The 11811-nt window shown below is 36.0% G+C and overlaps 1 long non-coding RNA gene across 1 annotated transcript in view; it reads right to left on the bottom strand.

The window, feature by feature from the left end:
- Positions 1-11245, bottom strand: part of LOC104856460 — a 340761-nt gene extending 329516 nt beyond the window's left edge. The window contains exons 1-3 of the long non-coding RNA XR_004517431.1: positions 11181-11245; positions 10302-10423; positions 5187-5220 (exon numbers count right to left, since the gene is read on the bottom strand). This is a non-coding gene — a long non-coding RNA (uncharacterized LOC104856460). The remainder of the gene's footprint in view (positions 1-5186; positions 5221-10301; positions 10424-11180) is intronic.
- Between the last annotated feature and the right edge of the window lie 566 nt (positions 11246-11811).

The following is an 11811-nucleotide window of genomic DNA, read 5'->3' as shown; positions in this document are numbered from 1 at the left end:
AATATAGACAAGTTATTATCAACCTTCAAAATTATATTAAAGAAAACAGCCAAGTGATTTCACTATTGATGATAACTACACTAATGCTAACATGATTGTTAACTAGGCCACTGGATTAAAAATACTGAATACCTTATTCTTTGAAAACAAAAAAATTTTAGACTTTTGCATAAATCAATATTAGATAAAATTTTAAAACATTCATAGACAAGTTATTATCAACCTTCAAAATTATATTAAAGAAAACAGCCAAGTGATTTCACTATTGATGATAACTACACTAATGCTAACATGATTGTTAACTAGGCCACTGGATTAAAAATACTGAATACCTTATTCTTTGAAAACAAAAAAATTTTAGACTTTTGCATAAATCAATATTAGATAAAATTTTAAAACATTCATCATTAGTATATGAAAATATTGCTATTCATCTTTTCATAGAATACTTACTATACAGAAGCATAAGTGTAAGTGAGGAGAAAAATCCTTAAAGTCTATTGAGTGCCAGATTTATCATAAATGTTTTACATGTCTCATATTTCTTATTCCCTACAAAAACAGCATGAGCAGACGCTAACATGGGAAAACTAAGCCACACAGAGCCAAGCAACTGGTGTGAAATGACAGAGCAGTGGGTGTCAGTGGCAGTACACAAACCCAGTGAATCTGATCCCAATCCACAGTCTTAGTCCATATGTAGAACACAATGCTCAGGGGCAAACAAGATAAAAATGTTTTTGTTCTCATGAGGATCATGTGATAATAGTAGAATACAGCAAACAAACAGAGAAGAAAATAATCAGACAATAAGTTTGAAGACAAACACAGTGATACAAGAAATAGTGGGTCTGTGTGTATAGAAAGGCTGTATGCAACAGCATTTAAACTGAGACCTAAATGACAAGAAGCAGCCAGTCCTGTAAAAATCCAAAGAAAGGGTCTTACAAGTAGTCATAGTCGAGGTATCTATGCAAAAGCCCTGGGTAAGAATTATATGGGTGTATCTAAAGTACAGTGATGAGGGTTCAAAGAGCTGACTTTGAAAAATATGGCTTCGAGATAATAACAAAACTTTGGCCTTTGTTATAGTCATTGCCTCATCACTTGGATAAAATACCTGACACCCACAACTTAAAGAAAGAAAAGTTTATTTTGGCTGACAGTTTCAAAAGTTTTACTCCAAGACTGGCAGGCTCAAACACAGAAACAGAATGATGGAAGGGCCTTGTGCAAAGGAGAGCTGTTTACTATTTCTAATGCTAATTTTTTCAGTAATTATACTCTCCATGACCCCAACTTTTCAGGAGCTTCCTTTCTGGTGAACTGCAAACTCTTAATTATTTGGTTCTACTTGTTGGTCCTGATTCTTATGGTAAATCTGGTTGAAAACAGCTAGCAATACCCATGGCACAGCCTGAATGTTGGGCTGCCTTGAAATTTCTCTACCAGATCAATTAGTGATTAGCACATGCTATGGTTTGTATTAGATGTCCTCCCAAAGCCTCATGCACTCATAGGAGGAAAGTTTCAAAGGTGGCTGAATTAAGATGTGTGAATGTGAATTAAGCATGTGATACTGGGATGAAGGATGTGGATAATAGAAACCCCATCCTAGGTATGGTTGGTACTAATCCATGGATTCCTCGGTGGATCAATCTACTGAGTACAGTGCCCCATGATCCAAACACCTTCTAAAAGATCCACCTCTGAACCATAACACCCTTTATCCTAAGAATGATGAGAAATCATTTGAGAAATGTGGGAAGATTTAGGCACTATGATATTTTTTAAATATCCCTTTTAGTGGTACACTAAAACTTTGTTACTGATCCAGAACTGATATCAAATGGCTAAGATTGGAAAGGAGAAGCCACTGAAAGAGAGAAAAGCAGTAGAACAATAAGCAAAAGATTAACAACAATACCACAAATTCAGAATAAGGGTGTGCCCATCTGGATTGGACTCTCATGTGTTGAATGAAGGGAAGCAATTACATTACTTTAGGCTAACAATGCACTCTTCTAAATCTTGTGTAAATTGTAAATCTTTAAATTTTAATGACTCGTTGTTAGGAAAAAAGCCTGATACATCAAAGAATATTAAAATGATGGATTTTATAAAGTTAAGCATCTTTAATTAAATGAAGAGTTCATCTCAAATAATCACCTAAGTAAACTAAGCCTCTCTTACATCAGGTTGCTTAAAGTTGGATTTAAGTAGTAGTATACCAAATCGTGACACTATTATTTTAAGATCAACTTTAAGATCAGCTGCTTTCAGAAGTAAACTCTAACATTTGGGTCATATGCTTATGCTATTTTTACATTCTTACACAAAAAGCTCACATAAAAAGTTTTTGTCATCATAGCTTCTAACATTTATAAAAGGCTTATTTTATATGTATTCATTGAATCCTTACCCAAATCTTATGAATTCAAGGAATTTATTACATTCACTTTCTTTCAGATAAGGAAATGACCCCCAGAGAAGTGAATTTTCCTAAAGTCAGCACTAATCCCGCCGGAGTCCTAATTACAGTCTTTGGTATTTATTCTAGTGACACATTTAAATATTTCAGGGCTCTGCCCTTAAAACCATATAGGAGAGTTTGTTCCCTCCCTCCCTTGCTGCTGGCCATTTCCTTATATGCTTCTGTTGCCAATAGGTAAGAGATAAGAAACACAAGGTAAGGTAACAAGAATGAAGGATAAAGGAAGAAAGAAATAATCATAACTGAAAAGTCAGCTATAAAAGTGACTACAGTTGAGTTTCCAGGCAGGCTAGGTAAAAAGTCTACTACAGTGGATCATAAAATTTTCACTATCTAAGAAAACATAACAATTATGCCCAAGATGTTTTTGTCGTGGTTGTTTTTGTTATTGTTATTATTGTTGTTCCAATCCATACATACAACAATGTCTGTGGTACATTTATATCAGGAACACCTAACCATATAATGATCAGAGACTGAAAGAGCAATTTCTCCAGTGATAAAGAAATATTCCTCAGCTGGTCGCACCTGGAATTTTCTATTAAAAATGTGGTCAACAGCTCTGCATTCCCTAGAATAAGACTGTTATGTAATTCATAGTTAGCTTTTAAAAGCAATTTTAATAGATATCCAACAGCTCAAGAACTATGACCCTGCACTTCTACAACTGTAGCGTGGACTCAGTAAAAATAAGACCTAACGTATTCTCTGTACAAATGGCCACTACTGCATCTCTCTTAGAAGCAGCAACAATTATGTGAGCAAAATCTCGGCAAAAAATTCAAACCCGTGCGTGCCCCCCAGCTCCAATATATGTGCCTTCACAAGCAAATGGCCATGGATTTTAACTAATGAAAAACCAGTTTGTTTTTAGAAAACATTTTCATTAACAGCTAATATAACAGAAATGACCAAGAAGAGTATGATTTAATATGGATTAAATGTGAATACAATTCAGAAGCTTCCTTCTTGTTGAATTAGATAATCAAAACTATTAAACAGTATTTCAAAATGCTTTTCATAATCCTGGGACCATTAATGTCATGTTCAAATCACTGTGGATTTTTGTTGTTGTTGTTGCTTTTACTATTCACAGGGATACAATGAGTCATTGGCACCTTTCCAGTGCAAGATGCATTTGAATAATACATGACATGCCCTTTAGCTAGCATCATGATGCCAGATTTAAAACAAGGTAAGAAGTTTCCTCCATGTACACTTGCAGTGTTCAGCTGTTCATAATCTATAGCGTTAACAATTTATCATCAAACCCAGCGACTTGCTGCCAACTTATCAAAGTGGCCACTGGATGCATATGATCAAGTCTGAGCATCTGGCTCTCCTCTGTTCCTGACATTAGCACAGACAACAGAATCAGTGGACTATTGAATGCAATTACAGTAAGCGAGACAGACAATAAAGATTGATAGCGCCTTCTCTTTTTATCACACACAAAACTAGTGGGGGTTAAAGCTTTGCCTTGAGCTGCCTTCATTTAACAATGATTGAAAATATGCAATTGTGTTGGTAAAACACTGTAGCCTGTACCACTTCATTTACTGGACACATTATCAAATTAAATGAAAAGTGAACTGCCAAAAGCAACAGTTATTATATATTAATGATGAATATTTACTTAGCATTGTTCACAAATCACAGAGAGTACAGAATCCTTCTTGTTATCTTCTTTGCAGGTTACAGTTGAGTAGGTTTAACATTTCTATGTTTACATTAAGTCTTCTGTCTACAAATCTCTAAATATGGACTTGCACAATTGGTTTTGTGACTATCCATGTGATTACAATGTGTAATTAATAAAATGCTCTAGTTGTAGATGAATCCTAATTATTGAAGAGCATTTTCTTCCTTCATAAGAATTCTCATTCATGTAGCTATTTTTGAAGCAAGAAAAACTGAACCAAGGATATATGTTGTGACTCAAAGGCTAGAAACTCTGGCTTCATTAAGCTTCCAAAGAATGGAAAGTAATGAAGACCCTCAACATAGAGACAAGCTGCAAATGTATATTTTATATATTTTATCCAAAGAGGACTGCTTTAGTAGCCATAAAAAGATATAACAGTTCACCTACAATTTGACCTCAAAACAAGAAATGCATAAGGGGCAGAAGGCAAAATGGGAGAGCACAGAACTATTGAGCAGCCAAGGGAAATGGAATCTAACCCACAGGTTTATAAAGGGGAAAGTGTTCAGGACAAATATCAGTAGATCTGGAAATGCAAAAATAAGTGTTCTATTGTTAAGTGGACACACATTTGGTGTGCACACTAGCATGTCAGAAAGACATGAAGCAGGCAGGCATGATTGTACAAAGTTATGCAGATTAATTCAAGCTTCTTTTTTAAAACACACACATCTGGCATTTCCTTTTCAGTGATAGATATAGGAAAATAAGGAACTTACATATGAAAAGTAATCATGTCTTTTTTTTTTCTTCTAAGAACTCAATAGCTGAAAGCTCTGTGATATGTCCCTACCAAGAGAACAAGAAGCCAAAGAAAAAGAGGCGGAGAATCATACATTTTCTAACACCACACCACTGGTTATTTTGTAAACAATTAAATGCATATTCAGAAGTGATGATGGAGTCTGGGATTAGAGCACTAACCACATACAATGAATGTAAACAGCAGTATAACTACAGGAGATCCCGCGAGTAAGGGCCACTTACCAAAGAAGCAGCACCACTGCAGTAGACTAAGAATCTGGAAGTCAAAAAGGAGTGCTGAATCAGTATTCATGAAAAGAAAAGGAAACAATTATGCTCTCAAAAAATTTGCCTTCAAGTATAATCTAACTGAAATCACTCTTTCTAGGGCACAAAGTCTAACTTCATATTGCTTTTAATTCCTTTGGAGGTACAACTCCTTTGGAGTTTTCAAACCCAGATAACTGCGACTATATCAGGCTGAGGTTCCTATAATACAGGTCCCTGGACCTAGTTTTTAGAACTTTATTCAGTACATTTTAGTGGAGCAATGGGTACTCACTAGAGAATATTTGCAATTACAATATCAAAAAGCAGAAAAAAACCTATCACCCATACAGCTACTACCTGTGACTCATCATTTTTTTTTTTCAAAATTCTCATCAAGAGTATTTTTGGTAACATTTGTGAAGTCACCTAAAATTTTAATCAGAATACAATATATGTTTATGACTAAAAACACATTATGTACCAATACAAATAAAAGTATGAGTGAATGCTCCTACCCCTAAATACCGTCCCTTACAGAATTAATTACATTTCATGTACAGAGATCTTTACAGTGCTTCTACATATTCAAATTAGTGTGCATATTTTCATGTAATCAAAGTTAAACTATAGTTTCCAAAATTTTTGTTTCATTTTTTAACTGTATATTATTATTATATCTAGATCTGTTATTTTTAAGTCATTTATTATTGTAAGTAAATCATAAATATTTTAGCTTTTACTATTATTCCTAACATTAGTTAGCCTCACAAATAAAGCCCCCCAAATTATGTTGCTGTTGACATGTTTATACTTTTTCTTCATTAACATGCAAGTGGTTTTGTATTATAGATGTCTATATCAAAGATCCATGAATATAAAATTTAAAAGCTAGCTGAGCGTGGTGGTACACATTGTAATCCCAGCACTCAGGAGGCTGAGGCAGGAGGATCACTGTGAGTTTGAGACCAGCCTGGGCTATACAGTGAGTTCCAGGTCAGTCTCAACTACATAGTGAGACCCTGTCTCAAAAAACAAAACAAGCAAATCTAAAAAACAAATAAAATTTTAAAAGCTAATGGAAAACTGCCTGCCAAAAGATTATGCAATTTTCTGCTCTCATCTACAAAAAGTACAAGGGAGTCTATTTCTCCACAACTTCTTGCTGCTGAATACTTTTTATAATGTAAAATATTTTTACCAATTTAATCTGTGAACAAAATTATATCTCATTTAAAATTTCATTCAACTTCATTTCATGCTCATTAACATTTATTCTATTAATTGTCCATTCATATCCTTCATTTATTGTTCTTACTTTCTGAAAGTTCTTTATTTCATTTTAAAGTTTGTATATAGTGTACATACAAAGAAGATTCTTATATCTTTAAAATGGCTTTCCAAAATGAAAATCATAAATAATTATCTTTTACATTGCATTCTCATATTTCACTTTTTTATTTCAGTTTTCAATATCTCTGGAACAAAACTATAGCACTAAAACTTCTGACTTTTCTTAATTCCTCCAAGTGATTCTTGGCACCATCTAAATATAGCAAACTCTGCCATGGATTACAGTGCAGCTCAAATACCTGGGTTTGAATCCACTAATGACTTTGTTTCATTGGTCATTCCTAAACTTCAGATGAGCTAAGTACCCTAAAGGAGTATGGAGAGGACTGAATGAAATGAGAAATACAAAAAGACTACCACACTCCAACACACAAAATGCTTAACATCTGCTATTACTATTTTACTGATTTTTCAATTTTCTAGGGCTGAAGGTCAAATCCAGGGCTTCCTGCATGCTAGAGCATTGCTCTGCCACTGAGCTACATTCCCAGCCTAGCATCATTATCACTATTATAATCATTATTATTATCATTATTATTATCTTAACATAGCTCAACCACTTTGTTTTGGTTTTCAATTCAAAGTGTAATTCTACTTCTCCAACATCTTTTAATATTCAAGAACAAGATCTTGGTGTAGGTCATAAGATTTTGGGGAGCCAAAAGCTCCTTAAAGAAATGCCATTTAAAAATAACAGACACTTTGATTTGCATGGTCACTAAACTATTTCTAACGTAGTTGAACCTTGAGAATTTTAAGAACAAAGTGTTGGGTGATACAAGTTGATTACAGTACATATAGCATGTTGAATATTGCTGGCAAAGCTCCGCCTATCCATTAAATTTATCTCGCTCTTAACTACACATTTGGGAAGAATTTAAGGGTAACTGTCTGGCAACCTAGCCCCAAATGCCCAGTGTCCCCTGATGTGTGGCCCTCCTAGTCTAAAAGACCAGAACCCTGCCTGCAGTACGGACAGAAGGGCTGGTCACTGGTCCCTCTGAAAGACCAAAGAACACAAACTGGATCTGTCCTGTCAAGCAACACAGGATGACATTCTCCACAGAAGAAAAACCTGGGTTCCTGGAGGACCACAGGCTATAAGAAGATCCCATCCTTCTCCACTGTTTCTCTAATTCTTTACACTGCTTTTCTTTTTTCTATCACAGATCATGAGATAGGGAAGACGTGCTTCACTTTATTCACATTTAATGGGTCTATATCAAGGCCCACTTAAAATTTAAAAAAAAAAAAAAACCTGCTCTGAGTTCTACCTCAAAAATAAAAGCAGAAAGTAAATCTGTTATAAAATAAAATTCAACAAGAGTGTTAACATTTTGTCCAGCACCAAGGTACACTGTAGCATTCAATTAGTATCTCTGGTTATTACAGACGTCACATAAATAATATGTACTGAGAATTTACTGCGAACCAGTCATTTTGCTAAGCACTTTGCAGGTAGCCTTTCTGTTAGCTACATTATACAGAAAAATGAGAGGCACAGTATGGCTCAGTAACTAGGCCAAAATCAGAGTTAAAATGTGATGGAGCTGATTCAAACTGGCTTATAACGCCCATTACCAAAAGGGTCGGGGCACGACTTCCTTTTTTCAAAAAATAGGTACAGCCGGGGATTGGCTCAGTGGTTCCACCGTCTGCCTTGCAATCCCTGACTTCGATCCCTGGTACTAAAAAAGTAAATAAAAATTTAAAAATAGGTACATTTTTGTTTTGTTTTGTTTTCTTAAGTAAATTTTTATCTCCCCAATTCCTGCTTCTTAAAATGATAAAATACAACCACCCATATGAATTGCAATAAAGTATTTTCGATCATTAACAAAAATGTAGAAGAAAAAGAAGCAAGGAACTAAATGCCTAAATAAGTCAGAGAAAATGAGTGAAAAACAGTAGGTCTACCAAATATTTTGGAAGTGATTTGTTATGAATTATGGGCCCTAAAATTTTATACATTAGTCTTAAGCTCTAGTACCTCAGGACACAACCAGAGCTGGTGATAAGGTCATTTAAAAATGGACTAAGTAGGGCTGGGGATTTAGTTCGGTGGATCCACCACCTGCCTCACAAGCACAGGGACCAGAGTTTGATCCCCGATACCAAAAATAACTAACTAAATAAATTAAGGTTGACTAAGTTAAAGTAACACCTTTCTGTGGTCCCTACCAGTTAGACTAGTGTGCTCACACAAAGAGGAATCCTATACGTGAACAACAACCAGACCATTCGAAGGGAGCAATCTGCAAGGCAAAGACAAAGCCTCTGAAGAATGCAATTATGCCAAGACCTTAATCTTAGACATTCAACTTCCAGAACCATGAGAAAGAAGCCTGTGTCACTTAAGTCACCTAATCTGTAGTGTTTTGTTAAGGTAGCCCCAGGTAACTAATCTACCAATATTTTTGTCAAGGAACACTCTGCTATACTGGCTAGTAGTGATTTATAAGAAATTTCTTATGTAAAGAGAATACCAAAATAATATTACATCAGTATTCAAACTTATATTTTTGTAACTTCTCTGTACATAGGTAGATACCTTCTTTCTTTCCCCACCCCTACTCCATCTCTCTTCACATCTCATTGGCTCTCCCAATCAATATTTTGTTTGTTTACTGCCCTCACTATGACAATCCTTGCTCTCTCCACTGAGAGATGGTCATGGATTAAGTCAAGAATACATCCACCTATACATGAATGAGTTAACTAGCAACATGGCATGAGGTTCTAACTAAAAAAACAACTCTCCTTAATATCCAATTCAAATGAGATACTGACTGTGCAAGACAAGTAGCAAGATATCAACTAATTTCAGCTACTTGTGTCTAACCCATTCACATTACCTTATCACAGCAATGGTTTTGCTTTGGCCATCAGTCAATGGGCTGGGAGCAAACTCAAACAATGGCCTGAGCTTGAACCTCTTCCAGCCCACAGCTATGCTCCCTCTAGGAGCTATGGGGCAACTGGCCTCACACCAGGGGAAGTGAGCCTTCCCTCCTGACTGATCACTAACAATATTTCCTCGTTTTGGTTTAGATCTTAATGACCAAAACCTTTCACAAGAAGTTTGCCTCTTTTTTTCTCCACAATATGAACAGAAAATGACAGATAACCCAAAGAAATAAACATAATTTAGGTGTAAAATAAAATCTATCTATTAGTGTGTGTATGCATGCATGTGTGTCTCATTGGCATGCACAAGACTGTACTAAATGGCAGGAATTTCCCAAGGGGAGATAACCTCTAGATACTGCTACAAAAGCATTATTCCCCACACTCTGCAAATTATTTAATTTAAACACTGCTTGATAAGACTCTCCAAGGAAAAGGGTGTTTTCCCAGACCCACTTTTAATCTGTTGGTGTGTAAACGCATGTATGCATAAAGAACAGGCCTCACAAATACGCTGGTTGCTTACAAAGTCTATGCAAAGGCTTTAGATTGAAGAATCAGAGGGTATAAATTCCACTTAACATTAGGAAAATGGTGAAATGCACACGAAGTCCCATTTCATTTACAGGAAAAGAAAAGCAGGCAAAGGTTCAGCTGTCTATCTCCTAGGGCCTCGCCTCCCAATGCCCAGACACTTTGCAAATCCATGGTCGATATAGCTACACATGTTTTAATACTGTGTGTATCCGTACTTGCTCACAGAGCAACATCACATTCATGAGCTCATTTTACTAAAGCAGGAGAAGCAAAAATTAAAGGATCAGTTCTCACCCACACTGGGTAGTGCTATATGGTGCGCCAGGAAGATCATTTATAGCATTCTTTTAATCCTTCTGCTTCTTCCACTTGCTTAACTTTTGCTTTTCTCCTACATATTCATCAGGAAAACATACCTGGAGAAACAAAACCTTAAGTGGCCTATTATGAATGCTGCCAAATTTCATTTCGAAAAATGTAGCCTTTTTAAAGAGTTCCTTTATGGTCCCCACCAAAGTATTCCAACAATTTTTTCCTCGAGACCGAATTTCTTTACATAAGGCTAACTTTTGCCATAAATGCAAATTTGCCCAGACAGGGCTACTCTGGAAATAACCTTGTTACCTTGCTTAAATTAGTTTAAAACAAATAGGCATTAGACAATAGTTTCAATATTAACTTACTCCTCCTGTTTCTTCATCAGAGCAAGCCACAAGGCTGTAAGCCCTTTCCCCCTGCTCCTAGTTTTCCTTTAGCTCTCTCTCCATGTGGTATCCCCTGCTCTGGTAAGGTGAATGCCTTTCTTCTACCAGCCTAGTTATTTATTGGCATAAGCTTGCATTCTGGGGAATTATCAGCTTAATGCATAATTCAAAATCTCTTGCATATGGCCTGCACTTTTACTTTATCCCCTGCATCCTGAATGAAAGATAAGGGGTAATATTTCCTAAGTGGCCACACAAAAGGGATCCTGAACATTTCCACTAACCCCCAACACTTGCTCTCCTCTCCCTCCAGAAAATTACTTGCCTTGTGATTCCCACACACCTTCACAAAGGTTCCATACTGAGGAGAAAACAGTGTGAGGGATGATCCCAAATTTTATATGGAATGGGGACCCATGAGCCTTTAGAATGGAAAAGATTCTAAAAATAGAAAAAACATAATTATTACCTTAAGGGTCACATTCCAGAGTGGCTGTCAAATATTTTCAGCAAAGCAATAGTCTCAAGAATCTGTAATTCAAAAAAAAAAAATAAAGTTTTAGAATTTTTTCTCCCGTGGAGCAGGGTAAGGTGAGTTTAGTGGGTGCAGATAGAAGAGGGTGAATGGGAGATAAAGAAAGAATGAAAAGCAAGCATTGTAAAGCACCTCGAAAAGGACCAAAGGAAGAAAAACTAAAGAAGGTGGAGGATGTGGACAGATAAAGAAAGAGGAAGGAAAAGAAAGAGGAAGGAAAAGAAAGAGACAGCATTTGAGAGGAAAGGCCTATAGTATCAACTGTATTAGGAGGCTAATTCAGTCCGAATTAAGTCAGTAAAAATGGCTGGAATGATTTTTTCCCCCTACTGATTGCTTCTGGTCAAATTGATTAAATTAACTAGCTATTTTTTAATGATGTGTAAAAAGAGAGAAATTAAGTGAATAAACCCACCTGCAAATACTCAGATCCAGGTACCCTGGATGCTCTGATTTTAACACATGTGGCACTTGACCAGAATAAAAACAATACAACACCTCACACACACAAACACAGACACACACAAACACAGACACACACACACACACACACACACACACACAC

Source organism: Fukomys damarensis, unplaced genomic scaffold (genome assembly GCF_012274545.1).
Source record: "Fukomys damarensis isolate Sample0158 unplaced genomic scaffold, DMR_v1.0_HiC HiC_scaffold_2, whole genome shotgun sequence".
NCBI lineage: Eukaryota > Metazoa > Chordata > Mammalia > Rodentia > Bathyergidae > Fukomys > Fukomys damarensis.
This window is presented reverse-complemented; position numbering and strand designations above follow the sequence as displayed.